This window comes from Salmo trutta, chromosome 35 (assembly GCF_901001165.1).
Source record: "Salmo trutta chromosome 35, fSalTru1.1, whole genome shotgun sequence".
Lineage (NCBI taxonomy): Eukaryota > Metazoa > Chordata > Actinopteri > Salmoniformes > Salmonidae > Salmo > Salmo trutta.
Window position 1 is genome coordinate 34,241,649 of NC_042991.1, and position 19,881 is coordinate 34,261,529.

At 45.4% G+C, this 19,881-nt stretch overlaps 1 pseudogene; it reads left to right on the forward strand.

Annotated features, from left to right (window-relative positions):
• LOC115175202 (ryanodine receptor 3-like) overlaps positions 1–19,881 on the forward strand; it is a 210,010-nt pseudogene that overhangs the window by 140,682 nt on the left and 49,447 nt on the right.

Sequence of the window (19,881 nt, forward strand, 5' to 3'; positions counted from 1 at the left end):
TACCCATCCTCAGCTTCACCTGCCCTAAACCCAGCTATCCTTCCACTGCATGCCACATCAAATAATACCCATCCCTCAGCTTCACCTGCCCTAAACCCAGCTATCCTTCCACTGCATGCCACATCAAATAATACCCATCCCTCAGCTTCACCTGCCCTAAACCCAGCTATCCCTCCACTGCATGCCACATCACATTTGTTCAACTTGAACAGGCAGGCTGGAGTGTGGGTTCTCAGGCTGTCACTGCCAGTCCCTCTGGCATGACCACCTCTTGAGTGATGAGTGCATTCAAACTTTCAGCATGGACTCACTCAGGTGTGTGTTCTGTAGGTGGTGACCTACTTGGCAGGTTGTGGGCTGCAGAGCTGTGCCATGCTGCTGGCTAAAGGATACCCTGACATTGGCTGGAACCCCATAGAAGGAGAGAGATACCTGTCCTTCCTCCCGCTTCGCTGTCTTCAGCAATGGTACGTCAGAGACAGAGAGACAGAGAGAGGAATTTTTATCTCTAGCTATGCTCTGAGCATGAAGTGGATAAGGAATTGGCCATTTTACATATATCATCAACTTATTATCTCCCTCCCCTCCCCTCCCTCTCCCCCTCCCTCTCCCCCTCCCTCCCTCCCTCCCTCCCTCTCCCCCTCCCTCTCCCCCTCCCTCCCTCCCTCCCTCCCTCCCTCCCCTCCCTCTTCCCCCCTCCCTCCCCTCCCTCCCCTCCCTCCCTCCAGGTGAGAGTGTGGAGGAGAACTCTAACACAGTGGTGAAGCTGCTGATCAGGCGTCCGGAGTGTTTTGGTCCCGCTCTGAGAGGAGAGGGGGGCAACGGCCTGCTGGCAGCCATGTTGGAAGCCATTAAGATATCAGAGGACCCTGCTCTGGACCTGCCCTCTACAGCTGAAGGAGAACCTACTGGGTAAAGACTCCCAGTCAACAAGATACAATGTCTTTACCACAAGACCTCTATTCATTCTACTGAACATAATATATAGCCTTAGGGATTCACTAGCTAATGTTGTAGGGCTTTTGTTTTGCTGAACTTAAAGTCACATTAGGACGGACATTTAATTGAACACCTACGCTGGCATCAAGGTGTTGCCAGGGGTGTTTTGTTTTTGGACCGTGACCAATGAGCTATGAGACCTTGACATCCCTCTCTGCTTCCAGGTCTGGTGAGGAGGAAGAGGAAGAAGTGGTCCATACTGGGAACGCCATCATGTCCTTCTACTCGGCGCTTATTGACCTGCTGGGACGCTGCGCTCCTGAGATGCATGTTGAGTGACATCATTATTGTTGAACCTTTAGTCATCCCTGGTAGTCTCAGTGAGACACCTGGGTCAACAGAAAGAAAAGAAAACAACAGCTTTTCATCACACTGTCCAAACTAAAGTGTTGTCTAGAGTTGATCTGACCAATGATGTGTGAGGGCCTGTGCTTCTGGGGACCCTGAGGAAGTTTCTGGTTTATTCACAGCGGCAGATGTTAGATCAGTGTCTCGTCTCTCTCCTGTCTGTTTGGTATGCTGCCCTTACCCCACAACATTTATCATTAACAAATGATCTCTCTCTCTCTCCCTCCCTCCCTCCCTCCCTCCCTCCCTCCCTCCCTCCCTCCCTCCCTCCCTCCCTCCCTCCCTCCCTCCCTCCCTCTCTCTCTCCCTCCCTTCCTCTCCCTCTCTCTCTCCCTCCCTCTCTCCCTCCCTCCTCCCTCCCTCGCTCGCTCCCTCCCTCCCTCCCTCCCTCCCTCTCCCTCTCCCTCTCCCTCTCCCTCTCCCTCCCTCCCTCTCCCTCCCTCCCTCCCCTCCCACCCTCCCTCCCTCTTTCAGCTGATCAACAAGGGTAAAGGCGAGGCCTTGCGTATCCGGGCCATCCTGCGCTCCCTGGTTCCTACTACAGATCTGGTCGGCATCATCAGTATACCACTCAAGATGCCCATCGTCAATAAAGGTAGGACCCAATAACACATTTTAACACATATTACTCAGTAGAATGTATAGGTTCTATCAGAACGTTCATATCCTAACGTCCAATTTTGGTTGATATTTGAATGAGTTGCCCATAAACATTATTACGTCGGTTTAAGTATGGTGAAGAAACATGGAAACAATGTTGACGCATTTTTCCGAAGCAAGACCCTGCTATGACTGTTTTAATGGTAAACACGTTACACAGCAGTAGAAGGCTAATCTTCTGTTGTCAGAGCGTTCATATCCTGTTCCACTCACTGTCACATCCTCAACGACATCTATATCTATCAGCCTTATGAGGTGATTTTGCACAATCCAGGTGTGGAGAGCTCTTAGAGACTTACCCAGGAAGACTCACAGCTGTAATCGCTGCCAAAGGTGCTTCTACAAAGTATTGACTCAGGGATGTGAATACGTATGTAAATTAGATATTGCTGTATTTTATTTTCAATACATTTAAAAAATAATGTCTAAAAACATGTTTTCACTTTGCCATTATGGAGTATTGTGTGTAGATGAATGAAAAAATAATCCATTTTGAATTCAGGCTGTAACAAAAAAATGTAGAATAAATCAAGGGGTATAAATACTTTCTGAAGGCTGTATGTTCTTTTCAGTTTGAGAAGGAGAGCGCAAAGATGAGAAGGAGGACCTGAGGTCAACTTTGATAGCTTGCTACAACTATAATTTATTTCATTAAACACACAATATGTTTCTTGTCCATAATGCAGGCTTATTTATCATCGTTATTGACCTCACAATAAGCCAGATTCGAGTAACTTACATTGTGGTGCTGAAACTTGAAGCAGCAGCCACGGCACAATCAATCGGTAATGGACAGATCATGGTGCTGAAAGTAGGCAAATTCAGGGTAGGCATAATTCACTTCAACCATCTTCATTTTAATTACACTTTACTAACAACAATACCTCCTCCTCCTTCTCCTCCTGTACCTCCTCCTCTACCTCCTCTGCCTGCTCTTCCTCCTCCTCCTCCTCCTCTTCCTCCTCCTCTTCCTCCTCCTTCTCCTCCTCTACCTCTTCCTCCTCCTCCTCCTCCTCCTCCACCCCCAGATGGTAGTGTGACGGAGCCAGACATGTCGGCTAGTTTCTGTCCGGACCACAAGGCCCCAATGGTGTTGTTCCTGGATCGTGTGTACGGCGTGGAGGACCAGAGCTTCCTGCTACACCTGTTGGAGGTGGGCTTCCTGCCTGACCTCCGTGCCTCCGCTTCCCTGGACACGGTGAGTAGAAGAGACCAATCAATCAATCAGTCAGTCAGTGAACCAGTCAGTCAGTCAGTCAACCAGTCAGTCAGTCAGTGAACAAGTCATTCTGTCAGTGAACCAGTCAGTCAGTCAACCAGTCAGTCAATCAGTGAACCAGTCAGTCAGTCAGTCAGTCAGTGAACCAGTCAGTCAGTCAGTCAGTGAACAGTCAGTCATTCAGTGAACCAGTCAGTCAGTCACATTCAGTCCAGTCAGTCAGTCAGTTCATGAACCAGTCAGTCAGTCAGTGAACCAGTCAGTCAGTCAGTCAGTCAGTCAGTCTTCCCTGGACACGGTGAGTATGAGAGAGTCTTTGATTGATCAGTCAGTCAATGAGAAACCACTGCAAACATTCACATATCAATCAACCAATGAATCAGTCAACACATCTATTCATTCATCCTCTCCCCATAGCTTGTAATGACTTCCTGTATGTGTAACAATATGTTTATCAAAATGCTCTATTGACGACAGTCACAGAGTTGATGAGTTGTTGGGTAAATATTGACTGCTGTTTTGCACCTTGGTCCAAGTGAATCAGGTTCAATGTGAATCCATATTAATCAAGTTCAATGTGGATCAATGTGAATCAAGTTCGTTGTGGATCCATGTGATTCAAGTTCAATGTGGATCCATGTGATTCAAGTTCAATGTGGATCCATCAAAACAAGAAAAGTCTGTTTGGTCAACCTTAGTTTAAAGTTATATTTACTCATCCTTTAAAAAATAATATAAAACTTCTTTAATCCCAGCTCCATCTGGTCCTGTGGGGGAGGATTAGTATTCCCCATGCTGGCACGGAAACTGTAGCCATGGGAGACTGTTGCCATGGGACCATAATCCCTTGGGAGAGAGAGAGAGAAAGTGATGCTGACAGTCCCCATTTATCTCAATGCCTGCTGAAACCGTCTGCCTTAGAGGTCACTGTGACCTCAGGGACAGTGTCTAGCACACAGCTGGAATCAAATTCAGTCCTTTGATTTATGGTTGTGTACTTGACATGCTGAGATTCTCTCTAATAGTTGTGTAACGGTGGTTAGTCAGTCACCAACTGTTGGTCCTGTTGTCGGGTGGGCAGGCATTTCCTTCAGCCCAGCTCTAATGAATAGTTGTTAAGCTGAACGAGTGGGTTAGTGCTAGGTTGGAACCTGCTAGGTTGGGCGACAGGTAGCCTAGTGGTTTAGAGCGTTGGACTAGTAACCGAAAGTTTGCAAGATTGAATCCCCGAGCTGACAAGGTAAAAATCTGTCGTTCTGCCCCTGAACAAGGTAGTTAACCCACTGTTCCTAGGCCGTCATTGAAAATAAGAATTTGTTCTTAACTGACTTGCCTAGTTAAATAAAGGTTAAATAAAATAAAAACCTATTACAGCCTGTAGATGTCCAGAATCAGTGGTTTGTGAGGCATTGTAATGTAATGTAATGTAGTGTAATGTAATGGCATTGTAATGTAATGTAATGTAGTGTAATGTAATGGCATTGTAATGTAATGTAATGTAGTGTAATGTAATGGCATTGTAATGTAATGTAATGTAGTGTAATGTAATGGCATTGTAATGTAATGTAATGTAGTGTAATGTAATGGCATTGTAATGTAATGTAGTGTAATGTAATGGCATTGTAATGTAATGTAATGTAGTGTAATGTAATGGCATTGTAATGTAATGTAATGTAGTGTAATGTAATGGCATTGTAATGTAATGTAATGTAGTGTAATGTAATGGCATTGTAATGTAATGTAATGTAGTGTAATGTAATGGCATTGTAATGTAATGTAATGTAGTGTAATGTAATGGCATTGTAATGTAATGTAATGTAGTGTAATGTAATGGCATTGTAATGATGCTTTAGGGAGAAACTCAGCATGAAACAACCATACTTCAAGAGGTCAAGTGTTGGTGTTGACCTCTGGTCTATCCACTCTCATTCACTAACATGTCAGTCTGACCTCTGGTCTGTCCTCTGGTCTGTAGGATGTGCTGAGCACCACAGAGACCGCTCTGGCCATGAACAGGTACATTGGTTCGGCCCTGCTTCCCCTGCTGACCAGGTGTGCTGGCCACTTCTCGGGCACAGAGCACTACGCAGCGCTCATTGACTCTACCCTCCACACTATCTATCGGCTGTCCAAGGGACGCTCCCTCACCAAGGCCCAGAGAGACTCTATCGAGGAGTGTCTGCTCGCCATCTGCAAGTAAGAACTAACAGAGACTAACACCATGTTTTAAACCTCTAAGGCTCTGTTGATGCCCTAGACTCTCCTGTAACTGTTGTGTTATCATGACAATGATCAACCAATCTGTAACTGTTGTGTTGTCATGACAATGATCAACCAATCTGTAACTGTGGTAGCTTTATGGCAGAGCTTGCAAAATACCGTTAACTTTCACAAAATATTTTTTCCAGAAATACCGGTCGGAGTATTCACTGCTTATTCCCTGATTCTGGGAATCTTCCAAATGGGATTTCTGGAAAATCTGGGAATTTTGTAAAAGTTACTGACATTTTCAACCCTGGGTAGAGCCTTATATTCCAACCTGAGATATCCTCAGCTGTGATTGACACACAGTGAAATATATCTGTTCCCCTGCTGGGCTACAGACACCTGCGTCCCTCCATGATGCAGCAGCTGCTGAGACGTCTGGTGTTCGATGTTCCCCTGCTCACAGAATACTGCAAGATGCCACTCAGGGTGAGATATCTCTTCTTCTCCGTGTGATAGGAGGATTTACCGTAAGAACAGTTTTGTTGCTGACCGTTGCCTCAAAGGAAATGTCGCTGTCACGAGCTTCATCCTCTCCTAATAAGATGTGTTTATGAAATACGAATCATATCATTACCCTGGTTCACATCAGCACTGAGCTGCTATATCTATCATCAGGGCACCTGAGGGTTTGTCAATACTGGTCAACTGTTGTCTCCTTGTGTTTCTTCCAGCTGTTAACTGAACACTATGAGCAGAGCTGGAAGTACTACTGTCTTCCCTCGGGACTGGGGAGCTCCGGCATGGCCTCAGAGGAAGAACTGCTGCTCACCAAGAAACTCTTCTGGGGAATACTCGACTCCCTCTCAACAAAGGTACAGATGGACCGTACTGTTATGTGTAGTCTACAGACCCTTCGTTGTCCCTCAGGACTGCTTTAATAGGATGCTAATGAAGGCTTAAGGTGTTACGGTACATTACTTTACGCCCGACTGACTTGCATCTAGGTAGCATGAGTGTCTCTCTAGGTAACAGATTCCTGGTAGTATGAGTGTCTCTCTAGGTAACAGATTCCTGGTAGTCTGAGTGTCTCTCTACGTAACAGATTCCTGGTAGTCTGAGTGTCTCTCTAGGTAACAGATTCCTGGTAGTATGAGTGTCTCTCTAGGTAACAGATTCCTGGTAGTGTCAGTGTCTCTCTATGTAACAGATTCCTGGTAGTATGAGTGTCTCTCTAGGTAACAGATTCCTGGTAGTCTGAGTGTCTCTCTAGGTAACAGATTCCTGGTAGTATGAGTGTCTCTCTAGGTAACAGATTCCTGGTAGTATGAGTGTCTCTCTAGGTAACAGATTCCTGGTAGTATGAGTGTCTCTCTAGGTAACAGATTCCTGGTAGTATGAGTGTCTCTCTAGGTAACAGATTCCTGGTAGTATGAGTGTCTCTCTAGGTAACAGATTCCTGGTAGTGTCAGTGTCTCTCTATGTAACAGATCCCTGGTAGTATGAGTGTCTCTCTAGGTAACAGATTCCTGGTAGTCTGAGTGTCTCTCTAGGTAACAGATTCCTGGTAGTATGAGTGTCTCTCTAGGTAACAGATTCCTGGTAGTATGAGTGTCTCTCTAGGTAACAGATTCCTGGTAGTATGAGTGTCTCTCTAGGTAACAGATTCCTGGTAGTATGAGTGTCTCTCTAGGTAACAGATTCCTGGTAGTATGAGTGTCTCTCTAGGTAACAGATTCCTGGTAGTATGAGTGTCTCTCTATGTAACAGATTCCTGGTAGTATGAGTGTCTCTCTAGGTAACAGATTCCTGGTAGTATGAATGAGAGAGAGAATGTGAGAGAGAGAGAGAAAGAGAGAGAGAAACACAGTGGAAGAGGACTGTAAACGGAGCTGTAATGTTGCTGAAATATGAAATAGATGAATCATTTATCAGACTGTGACAGATCACTGCTATGTGGCTCTGCAGTGTTTTTCTGCTCTCTCTCTCTCTCTCTCTCTCTCTCTCTGCCCTTCTCTTCCTCATTCTGCTCCCCTCTCTCTCTGTCTCACTCTCTGTCCTCTTTTGACCCAACTGCCCCTGTCTAAGAGAGCAGCAGAGAGAGATAGAATGCGAGAAAGAGATAAAGTGACAGATAGTCTAGAAGACTTTCTAATATCTATTTATTACCTCACCCCTCTGTCTCCTCTCTGTTTATTACCTCACCCCTCTGTCTCCTCTGTCTGTTTATTACCTCACCCCTCTGTCTCCTCTGTCTCTTTATTACCTCACCCCTCTGTCTACCCTGTCTGTTTATTACCTCACCCCTCTGTCTCCTCTGTCTCTGTTTATTACCTCACCCCTCTGTCTCCCCTGTCTCTATTTATTACCTCACCCCTCTGTCTCCCCTGTCTCTATTTATTACCTCACCCCTCTGTCTCCCCTGTCTCTGTTTATTACCTCACCCCTCTGTCTCCTCTGTCTCTATTTATTACCTCACCCCTCTGTCTCCCCTGTCTCTATTTGTTACCTCACCCCTCTGTCTCCCCTGTCTCTATTTATTACCTCACCCCTCTGTCTCCCCTGTCTCTATTTGTTACCTCACCCCTCTGTCTCCCCTGTCTCTATTTATTACCTCACCCCTCTGTCTCCCCTGTCTCTATTTATTACCTCACCCCTCTGTCTCCCCTGTCTCTATTTATTACCTCACTCCTCTGTCTCCCCTGTCTCTATTTATTACCTCACCCCTCTGTCTCCCCTGTCTCTATTTATTACCTCACCCCTCTGTCTCCCCTGTCTCTATTTATTACCTCACCCCTCGGTCTCCCCTGTCTCTATTTATTACCTCACCCCTCTGTCTCCCCTGTCTCTATTTATTACCTCACCCCTCTGTCTCCCCTGTCTCTATTTATTACCTCACCCCTCTGACTCCCCTGTCTCTATTTGTTACCTCACCCCTCTGTCTCCCCTGTCTCATTTATTACCTCACCCCTCTGTCTCCCCTGTCTCTATTTGTTACCTCACTCCTCTGTCTCCCCTGTCTCTATTTGTTACCTCACCCCTCTGCCCCCCCCTGTCTTTGTTTGTCTCCCCTCTGTCTCTCCCTGTCTCTGTTTGTCTCCCCCTGTCTTTGTTTGTGACCCCTCTGTTTCCCCTGTCTCTGTTTGTCTCCCCTCTATTTCCCCTGTCTCTGTTTGTCACCCCTCTGTCTCCCTTGTCTCTGTGTGCTACCTCACCCCTTTGCCTCCCCCTGTCTTTGTTTGTGACTCCTCTGTCTCACCCTGTCTCTGTTTGTCTCCCCCTGTCTCTGTTTGTCTCCCCTCTGTCTCTCCCTGTCTATGTTTGTCTCCCCCTGTCTTTGTTTGTGACCCCTCTGTCTCCCCCTGTCTCTGTTTGTCTCCCCTCTGTCTCTGTATGCCTCCCCTCTGTTTCCCCTGTCTCTGTTTGTCTCCCCCTGTCTCTGTATGCCTCCCCTCTGTTTCCCCTGTCTCTGTTTGTCTCCCCCTGTCTTTGTTTGTGACCCCTCTGTCTCACCCTGTCTCTGTATGCCTCCCCTCTGTTTCCCCTGTCTCTGTTTGTCTCCCCCCATACAGAAGTTTGACTCTGACCTGTTCAAGACTGGCATGGCCTGTCTGTGTGCTACCGCTGGGGCGTTGCCACCTGACTATGTGGATGCCAGCCCTGGTGCGACCCTGGAGAAGCAGGCATCTGTGGATGCACACGGCAACTTCGACCCCAAACCCATCAACACTGCCAAGTAAGTGACCCAGGGAGAGAGAGAGAGAGACATTTAAAAGTTGTTATTGAACACAAATGACCAAAAGCAGGACATGAAGGTCAGAATCCCCAGAACACACATGCTCATTACGACATCATTTATGACTAAAAGATGGGAGCAGAGGGAGACTAGCCCTTACCTCACTAGATGTCTAGGCTGTATTGAAGTGAAGGACTAACAGTGGCGTCTGTCTACTCCTTCTTTCTTAGTATCTCCCTTCCAGAGAAACTGGACTACATCGCCAACAAGTTTGCAGAGCATTCCCACGTCAAGTGGTCCTCAGAGAAGGTACTGTAACCTCAAAAACTAGGTTCAGACGCTGTCTTTCCTGTATACGAGTTTAAATGTAAGGTATATACAGTTGAAGTCGGAGGTTTACATACAATTAGGTTGGAGTCATTAAAACTTGTTTTTCCAACCACTCCACAAATGTCTTGTTAAGAAACTATAGTTTTGGCAAGTCGGTTAGGACATCTACTTTGTGCATAACACAAGTCATTTTTCCAACAATTGTTTACAGACAGATTATTTCACTTATAATTCACTGCATCACAATTCCAGTTGGTCAGAAGTTTACATACACTAAGTTGACTGCCTTTAAACAGCTTGGAAAATTCCAGAAAATGATGTCATGGCTTTAGAAGCTTCTGATAGGCTAATTGACATCATTTGAGTCAATTGGAGGTGTACCTGTGAATGTATTTCAAGGCCTACCTTCAAACTCAGTGCCTCTTTGCTTGACACCATGGGAAAATCTAAATAAATCAGCCAAGACCTCAGAAATAAAATCTGGTTCATCTTTGGGAGCAATTTCCAAACGCCTGAAGGTACCACATTCATCTGTACAAACAATAGTACGCAAGTATAAACACCATGGGACCAGGCAGCCATCATACCGCTCAGGAACTTTGGTGCGAAAAGTTCAAATCAATCCCAGAACAACAGCAAAGAACCTTGTGAAGATGCTGGAGGAAACAGGTACAAAAGTATCTATATCCACAGTAAAACGAGTCCTATATCGACATAACCTGAAAGGCCGCTCAGCAAGGAAGAAGCCACTGCTCCAAAACCACCATAAAAAAAGCCAGACTACGGTTTGGAACTGCACATGGGGACAAAGATTGTACTTTTTGGAGAAATGTCCTCTGGTCTGATGAAACAAAAATAGAACTGTTTGGCCATAATGACCATCATTATGTTTGGAGGAAAAAGGGGGAGGCTTGCAAGCCGAAGAACACCATCTCAACCGTGAAGCACGGGGGTGGCAGCATCATGTTGTGGGGGTGCTTTGCTGCAGGAGGGACTGGTGCACTTCACAAAATAGATGGTATCATGAGGCAGGAAAATTATGTGGATATATTGAAGCAACATCTCAAGACATCAGTCAGGAAGTTAAAGCTTGGTCGCAAATGGGTCTTCCAAATGGACAATGACCCCAAGCATACTTCCAAAGTTGTGGCAAAATGCTTAAGGACAACAAAGTCAAGGTATTGGAGTGGCCATCACAAAGCCCTGACCTCAATCCCATAGAACATTTGTGGGCAGAACTGAAAAAGTGTGTGTGAGCATGGAGGCCTACAAACCTGACTCAGTTACACCAGCTCTGTCAGGAGGAATGGGCCAAAATTCACCCAACTTATTGTGGGAAGCTTGTGGAAGGCTACACGAAACGTTTGACCCAAGTTATTCAATTTAAAGGCAATGCTACCAAATATTAATACTTGTACAATATGAATCCTTGTAATACTTGTAAAATACTATGTAAACTTCTGACCCATTGGGAATGTGATGAAAGAAATAAAAGCTGAAATAAATAATTCTCTCTACTATTATTCTGACATTTCACATTCTTAAAATAAAGTGGTGATCCTAACTGACCTAAGACAGAGAATTTTTACTAGGATTAAATGTCAGGAATTGTGACAATTGAGTTTAAACGTATTTGGCCAAGGTGTATGTAAACTTCCCACTTCAACTGTACATGGCCTTAGTCCTGGCTGACCATGGCCGAATTCCTGGCCTAACATGGCCTAACTCCTGGCCGAACACAGCCTAATTCCTGGCCGAACACAGCCTAATTCCTAGCCGAACATGGCCTAATTCCTGGCCTAATATGGCCCAAGTCCTGGCCTAACATGACCTAACTCCTGGCCTAATATGGCCCAAGTCCTGGCCTAACATGACCTAACTCCTGGCCTAATATGGCCCAAGTCCTGGCCTAACATGGCCTAACTCCTGGACTAACATGACCTAAGTCCTGGCCTAACATGGCCTAACTCCTGGACTAACATGGCCTAATTCTTGATTTCCAGGTGACAGCGGGTTGGAAAATGGGAGAGAGTGTGGATGACAAGGCTAAAACTCACCCACTGCTGAAGCCCTATAAATCGCTCAGTGAGAAGGTACTGTTGATACTATAACTAATCTGTCACTCAGTGAGAAGGTACTGTTGATACTATAACACTAATCTTTCACTCAGTGAGAAGGTACTGTTGATACTATAACTAACCTGTCACTCAGTGAGAAGGTACTGTTGATACTATAACTAATCTGTCACTCAGTGAGAAGGTACTGTTGATACTATAACACTAACCTGTCACTCAGTGAGAAGGTACTGTTGATACTATAACACTAATCTGTCACTCAGTGAGAAGGTACTGTTGATACTATAACACTAATCTGTCACTCAGTGAGAAGGTACTGTTGATACTATAACACTAACCTGTCACTCAGTGAAAAGGTACTGTTGATACTATAACTAACCTGTCACTCAGTGAGAAGGTACAGTTGATAATATAACACTAACCTGTCACTCAGTGAAAAGGTACTGTTGATACTATAACTAACCTGTCACTCAGTGAGAAGGTACTGTTGATAATATAACACTAACATCGGAATCCAGAGCCACATTTATTTGCGCTAGCTAGCTAACGATTTGTCACATGAGATTAGTGTATTAATTGTGACAGAAATAATTGAAAGGGTAATTTACACAGTGTGTGTGCCTGTGTCCTCCCTGTGTAGGAGAGGGAGACGTACCGCTGGCCAGTGAAGGAGTCTCTAAAGAGCATGCTGGCTATGGGTTGGAACATGGAGAGGACCAAAGAGGGAGAGGCCATGTTCATCGAGAAACAAAGCAAGATCTCCGAGTCCACTCAGGTAGCGTGTGTGTGTTTTCATGTTTTGGAATGGCTAACGTCACCCACGTCGATACACCAGACCACCCATTTCTGTAGTTATTTATTCTTTGTATTATCTTTTAATGTTGACAGGACAACGATAACGAATTCATCCCGGAACCACCATTGGATCTGAACAATATTACTCTATCCAGAGAGTTGCAGGTTGTTGCCATGGAACAATTGCTATGTTGTTATGTTATTGTTAATGAACGATGTCCTCCAGAATGTTTTACCCTCTATCAAATCCTGATACTATATAATGTAATATGACATCATATCTGATGTCATGTTACTAAGCAGGTGCAGTGTGCTGTGGGGCATGGTTTTTGCTCTGTACTGTGCATCAGACATGGGTTCACATGCTATTGGAATTTGTTGTGCTTTGTTTAAGGTTACCTTTTTCAATCGGACAAATAGCATAGTCCCAAAAAGTACAAACCCCACCCCGCCTGCCACTCTAAGGAAGAGTATTTGAAAGATTTGAAATAGTGTTGGAATCCAGGTCTGTTGTACATCATAACACATTCAAGTGATTGTTCTCCATGTCTATGTGTGTGTGTTCCCCCTGTAGGGGATGGTGGAGGTCGTAGCAGAGAACTACCACAACATCTGGGCCAAGAAGAAGAAGACTGAGCTGAACAGTAAAGGTATGTAGTCCAGTCACAGGGCCAGTCATCCCTTGTAATCACCCAATGAGATACATGGTGTGTTTGTAAATTAACTCTGGAGTGCCAGAGTGAATTTGTACGTTTGTAAATTCTGAGCATTTCGCTCTCTCTTGGGAGCGTTCAGATCGCACACTGGACGCTCTGGCCGAGGAGTATGGACACCTCACTCTGACCATTTTACTCTCCCTAGCAGAAATGGTTAGGCTGTTTTCATGTTAAAACAGAGCGTTAGTGACTGTAGCTGTGCTGCTGGTAACAACTGAATTGCGTTTTTTTCCCCTGACGTTTACTGACACTGGTCATATTCAATGGGTATTGCGCAGCCGTAAATTCCTCAGGTATTCTGCTCTCTGGCACAGACGAGAAATCAGAGTAGATGGCCAGAGTGACTTTACAAACACACCCACAGTAACCACCCAGGAATACAGCATGCAAAGTGTACGTTCAAGCGTGTGTAAGACTTGACTGTACGTTTGTGAACGTGTTGCCACTGTTTGATGTGTGTTGTCTGCCTCAGGAGGAGGGAGCCACCCGTTGCTGGTGCCCTATGACACCCTGACAGCCAAGGAGAAGTACAGAGACAGAGAGAAGGCCCATGATCTCTTTAAGTTCCTGCAGATCAATGGATATATCGTCACCAGGTCAGAGACTCCCCCTAACTACCTCACCTGTTCACTGCACCTGTCTGTTACCACCGAGGATGGATTGATTGATTAACTGATTGCTTGCAATCTGCCAATTACAGTTTCTTACATTCTGTCAAAGTCACGTTCAGTTGGCAACTGAATGTCTTGAAATGGAAGAGATACCACCTGAACTTTTATCCTGACGACTCACACTAAGTTCTTCAGCTGCTCTGTCGTTAGCTACATACTTCAGTCTGAGACTGCCAGCATTGAAGTGGTTTGTGGTGACGAGGGGCACGAGGAGTGTTGAACAAAACAAAACTCGTCAGAGATTGGATCGTCTCTAACCAATCAGAGTATCAAAAAAACACTAATCAGCAGACTAAAACACTAATCAGCTGACTGAAACACTAATCAGCAGATTAAAACACTAATCAGCAGACTAAAACACTAATCAGCAGACTAAAACACTAATCAGCAGACTAAAACACTAATCAGCAGACTAAAACTGTTAGGACAGACGCTTGGAGACGAGAAGCAAGTACAGGGAGTGAACATTTTAGTTAATAAACAGACATGAAACAGGACAGCGTTTGGACACAAATTACATTAATGCTGACACGCGGATGAAACAGAGGAACAGACAGATGTAGGATATATCAAAACGTGAAGGAGTCCAAGTGAGTCTAATGAGCGCTGGTGACAGGTGTGCGTAATGATGGGCAGCCTGGTGCCCTCAAGCACGCATCAGCGCTCATTGGACTCACCTGGACTCCTTCACGTTTTGAGGGGGAGTGGGAGCAGGCATAACAGTACCCGGCCGAGACAAGGGCGATGGACAAGCCGGCTGAGGCGTAGAAGGCAGACGAGCCGGCTGAGGCGTGGGAGCCAGACGATCCCGCTGAGGCGTGGGAGCCAGACGATCCCGCTGAGGCGTGGGAGCCAGACGATCCCGCTGAGGCGTGGGAGCCAGACGATCCCGCTGAGGCGTGGGAGCCAGACGATCCCGCTGAGGCGTGGGAGCCAGGCGATCCCGCTGAGGCGTGGGAGCCTGACGATCCCGCTGAGGCGTGGGAGCCTGACGATCCCGCTGAGGCGTGGGAGCCTGACGATCCCGCTGAGGCGTGGGAGCCTGACGATCCCGCTGAGGTGTGGGAGCCTGACAATCCTGCTGAGGCGTGACATGGGGTGGGAGCCTGCCGAGCCAACCGAGGCAAGGAAACCTCTCGAGCCAGCTAAGGTGTGGAAGACCGACGAGCCAGCTGAGGCACCAGCTGGTCCCATCGGGGGTGCCTCTCTAACAAAACAAAAAAAAAACTCCCTGATCCTTCCAACATGGGTGTCAGCATTCAGACGCTTGGAGATGAGAAGCAATTATAGGGAGTTAACATTTAATTAATAAACAGACATGAAACTGGACAGGGAAAACAAAAACAACATTCATGCTGACACGGGGCTGAAAAAGAGGAACAGACAGATATAGGGAAGGCAATCAAAATGTGAAAGAGTCCAGGTGAATCCAATGAACGCTGATGCGCGTAATGATGGTGACAGGTGTGCGTAATGATGGGTGCACTGGTGCACTCGAGCGCCAGAGAGGGGGAGCGGGAGCAGGCGTGACTAAAACAGTAATCAGCAGACTAAAACAGGCTTTCATGACACTTTATAGGGGACATTTGTTTGCAGCAGTTTATATATATATATAAACTGCTGCAAACAAATGTCCCCTTTGGGGATCAATAAAGTACTATTGTTTGTTATTGATGTTCTGCAGAGACCTGAAGGACATGGAGCCGGACTCGTCGTCCATGGAGAAGAGGTTTGCCTACACGTTCCTCAAGAGGATTCTGAAGTATGTGGACTCAGCTCAGGAGTTCATTGCTCACCTGGGTGAGTCCACTCAGACATTGAATTAATTCATGTGCTTTGAAATGTGGAATTGACAATTAATGTAAATGTAATTTAGTCAAGTCAGTGTCTAGTTTATGTTTTATACATATTTGAACGTGTTTTTTTTTTCTTCCCAGAGGCCATGGCCACCAGTGGAAAGACAGACAAATCACCTCACGATCAGGAAATCAAATTCTTTGCCAAGGTATGGATGTAAAGTCTTTCAACAATAGACAGGAAATGAATTGTAGACATTGTGGAATAGGCTTTCTAAGCTCTGCCTTGATCCACCCCTTCTCCTGACCCAACCTGCCCTATAGGTGCTGCTACCTCTCATAGACATGTACTTTAAGAACCATGGCATGTACTTCCTGTCCTCGCCCAGTAAGAACCTGAGCAGCAGTGGCTACGCCTCTAACAAAGAGAAGGAGATGATCACCAGGTAAGGTACCTGTAAGTGGGACTGGACACACTGGTGAATGACAATGTTGCCAGTCTGAAATCAACACAGAATCCCCAGCCAAAGTCTTCTAATGTGGGTTTGTCTAGTCAGAGACCTTTAGACCTGTGAGGATCAGATAGAGGTGTAAGCAATATGGAGGAAAGTTCACCTAGCCTGGTGTCTAGGGAAGGTAGTTACGGGTTGATGTCAGACTGGGTACTACAATAAACATGAACAACTTGTGAGCTATTTTCTTGTTTTGCTGCTTGGTTCTTCTCTCCTTTCTTTCTCTGGTTGTTTCATTCCCTTTGCTCTCCTATATTTTCCAGCCTTTTCTGTAAGATGGCAGCTCTTGTCAGACACAGGATTTCACTCTTTGGTAAGGACCACCTCGGTCATTGCCTTTACCTGTCTGTCAATGTCTTTACCTGTTTGCCAGGCATTTACCAGTCTGTCAATGTCTTTACCTGTTTGCCAGGCCTTTACCAGTCTGTCAATGTCTTTACCTGTTTGCCAGGCATTTACCAGTCTGTCAATGTCTTTACCTGTTTGCCAGGCCTTTACCAGTCTGTCAATGTCTTTACCTGTTTGCCAGGCATTTACCTGTCTGTCAATGTCTTTACCTCTGTGCCAGGCCTTTACCAGTCTGTCAATGTCTTTACCTCTGTGCCAGGTCTTTACCAGTCTGTCAATGTCTTTACCACTCTGCCAGGCCTTTACCACTCTACCAGGCCTTTACCACTCTGCCAGGCCTTGAGCAGTGTGCCAGTTCTTCAGCAGTGTGCCAGGCCTTCAGCAGTGTGCCACAGTGCTCTGATTTATACTCGGTCAGCACTGCTTGTACTCTTTGCTCAGTGATTTCCATATCAATGACAATGTGTTCTCTTAGGGAGCGACTCGGCTATTATGGTGAGCTGTCTACACATCCTGGCTCATTCCCTGGACACAAGGTAAGAGCCTTTTATAGAGCCTGTAGAACAAACCTCTGTCTTCTCTTAAAGGTCCAATGCAGCTGTTTTTTCATCTCAATATCAAATCATTTCTGGGTACAAATGAAGCACCTTACTGTGATTGTTTTCAGTTAAAATGGTCAAAAAGAACCAAAAATAGGTTCTTAGGGAAGAGCAATTTCTCAAGCAAGAATTTAGCTAGGACTATCTAGAAGTTATCTGAGTGGGGAGGGGAACACCGACGACTAGCTGTTATTGGCAGAGAGGTTTGGTACTCTCTTGTTTTTATTGGTCTATTAACTAATTTAATGCCTGGTGATGTCATCATGGTAGGCCAAAACTCCATCCCACCAAAACAGGCTGAAATTTTCAACCAGCTCTTACCCTAAAGGGGAATTATCATAATTTTCACAATTTCATAGTATTATTCCAACATCATAGTGTGGAAATATATATAAAACACTGATTGAAACCTCATCTCCCTGCAACTTGATGTTCTGGTGCCTCTCGGGCAGTTCAAAATGTTGACTAAGGACCTCTTTGCTGAGGAATGTGATGGTTTTTCTTGAATGGCTTATAAATGTTGTAGTGTTGGTTACAATTCTCCAGCCCCATCCCTTCGTTGTTTATCTAAACAGGGGCAGGGAGCATGCTTTGTTATTGTATCTATTTCTGATTGGCCCTTTAAATGAAATAAAATAAATAGTAAAGGGTAAGAGAATGCTTACGACGTTAATGTAAATAAAGACTTTAGCCATTTCTCTTCATCATTATTCTGGATATAAGAAGTGCACACTTTGCACTCATATAAACACTGGTGTTGCTTTGGTATCCATGTAAATCCATCCATGCATGGCTGCTGTAGGAATCCATTAATACAATGGCTCCCCTGTGTGAGGACAATATCTTATGAAGGTCATTACTGACCAAAAGCTTAGCCATTAAATACTGAAACAGATTTAGGTACAGAGGCTCCTTTTTCATTATAGCAGAATCTGTTACACCTCTCCTTCTGTTCTGTCGTTCTTATACCTCTCCTTCTGTTCTGTCGTTCTTACACCTCTCCTTCTGTTCTGTCGTTCTTATACCTCTCCTTCTGTTCTGTCGTTCTTATACCTCTCCTTCTGTTCTGTCGTTCTTATACCTCTCCATCTGTTCTGTCGTTCTTAAACCTCTCAATCTGTTCTGTCGTTCTTACACCTCTCCTTCTGTTCTGTCGTTCTTATACCTCTCCTTCTGTTCTGTCGTTCTTATACCTCTCCTTCTGTTCTGTCGTTCTTATACCTCTCCATCTGTTCTGTCGTTCTTATACCTCTCCATCTGTTCTGTCGTTCTTAAACCTCTCAATCTGTTCTGTCGTTCTGTCGTTCTGTCGTTCTTAAACCTCTCAATCTGTTCTGTCGTTCTGTCGTTCTTACACCTCTCCTCTGTTCTGTCGTTCTTATACCTCTCCATCTGTTCTGTCGTTCTGTCGTTCTGTCGTTCTTAAACCTCTCAATCTGTTCTGTCGTTCTGTCGTTCTGTCGTTCTTACACCTCTCCTCTGTTCTGTCGTTCTTATACCTCTCCTTCTGTTCTGTCGTTCTTATACCTCTCCTTCTGTTCTGTCGTTCTTATACCTCTCCTTCTGTTCTGTCGTTCTTATACCTCTCCTTCCGTTCTGTCGTTCTTATACCTCTCCATCTGTTCTGTCGTTCTTATACCTCTCCTTCTGTTCTGTCGTTCTTACACCTCTCCTTCTGTTCTGTCGTTCTTATACCTCTCCATCTGTTCTGTCGTTCTTATACCTCTCCATCTGTTCTGTCGTTCTTAAACCTCTCAATCTGTTCTGTCGTTCTTACACCTCTCCTTCTGTTCTGTCGTTCTTATACCTCTCCATCTGTTCTGTCGTTCTTATACCTCTCCTTCTGTTCTGTCGTTCTTACACCTCTCCATCTGTTCTGTCGTTCTTATACCTCTCCTTCTGTTCTGTCGTTCTGTCGTTCTGTCGTTCTTACACCTCTCCATCTGTTCTGTCGTTCTTATACCTCTCCATCTGTTCTGTCGTTCTTATACCTCTCCTTCTGTTCTGTCGTTCTGTCGTTCTGTCGTTCTTACACCTCTCCTTCTGTTCTGTCGTTCTGTCGTTCTTAAACCTCTCCATCTGTTCTGTCGTTCTTAAACCTCTCCATCTGTTCTGTCGTTCTTATACCTCTCCTTCTGTTCTGTCGTTCCTATACCTCTCCTTCTGTTCTGTCGTTCTTATACCTCTCCATCTGTTCTGTCGTTCTTACACCTCTCCATCTGTTCTGTCATTCTTATACCTCTCCTTCTGTTCTGTCATTCTTACACCTCTCCTTCTGTTCTGTCGTTCTTATACCTCTCCTTCTGTTCTGTCGTTCTTATACCTCTCCTTCTGTTCTGTCGTTCTTATACCTCTCCTTCTGTTCTGTCGTTCTTATACCTCTCCATCTGTTCTGTCGTTCTTATACCTCTCCTTCTGTTCTGTCGTTCTTATACCTCTCCTTCTGTTCTGTCGTTCTTATACCTCTCCTTCTGTTCTGTCGTTCTTATACCTCTCCTTCTGTTCTCTTCCTCCCCTCCCAGGACAGTGATGAAGTCAGGCTCAGAGATGGTGAAGGCTGGGGTCAGGACATTATTTGAGAACGCAGCGGAGGACCTAGAGAAGACCCTGGAGATGCTGAAGCTGGGGAAGTTCAGCCAGTCCCGGAGCCAGATGAAGGGCTTGACCCAGAACATCACCTACGCCACCACCGCTCTGCTGCCCATCCTCACAGCTCTGTTCGAACACGTCACCATGCACAACTTTGGAGTCTACCTGCTGGGTGAGTTGATGTTATTTTAATTCATTTACACTGGTAGCATCATGTGCTTGTCCACTAGTGCAATGGTTTTCAAACGTCTTCTCTGGGAGCCCCAGCTGTTCCGTGTATTTC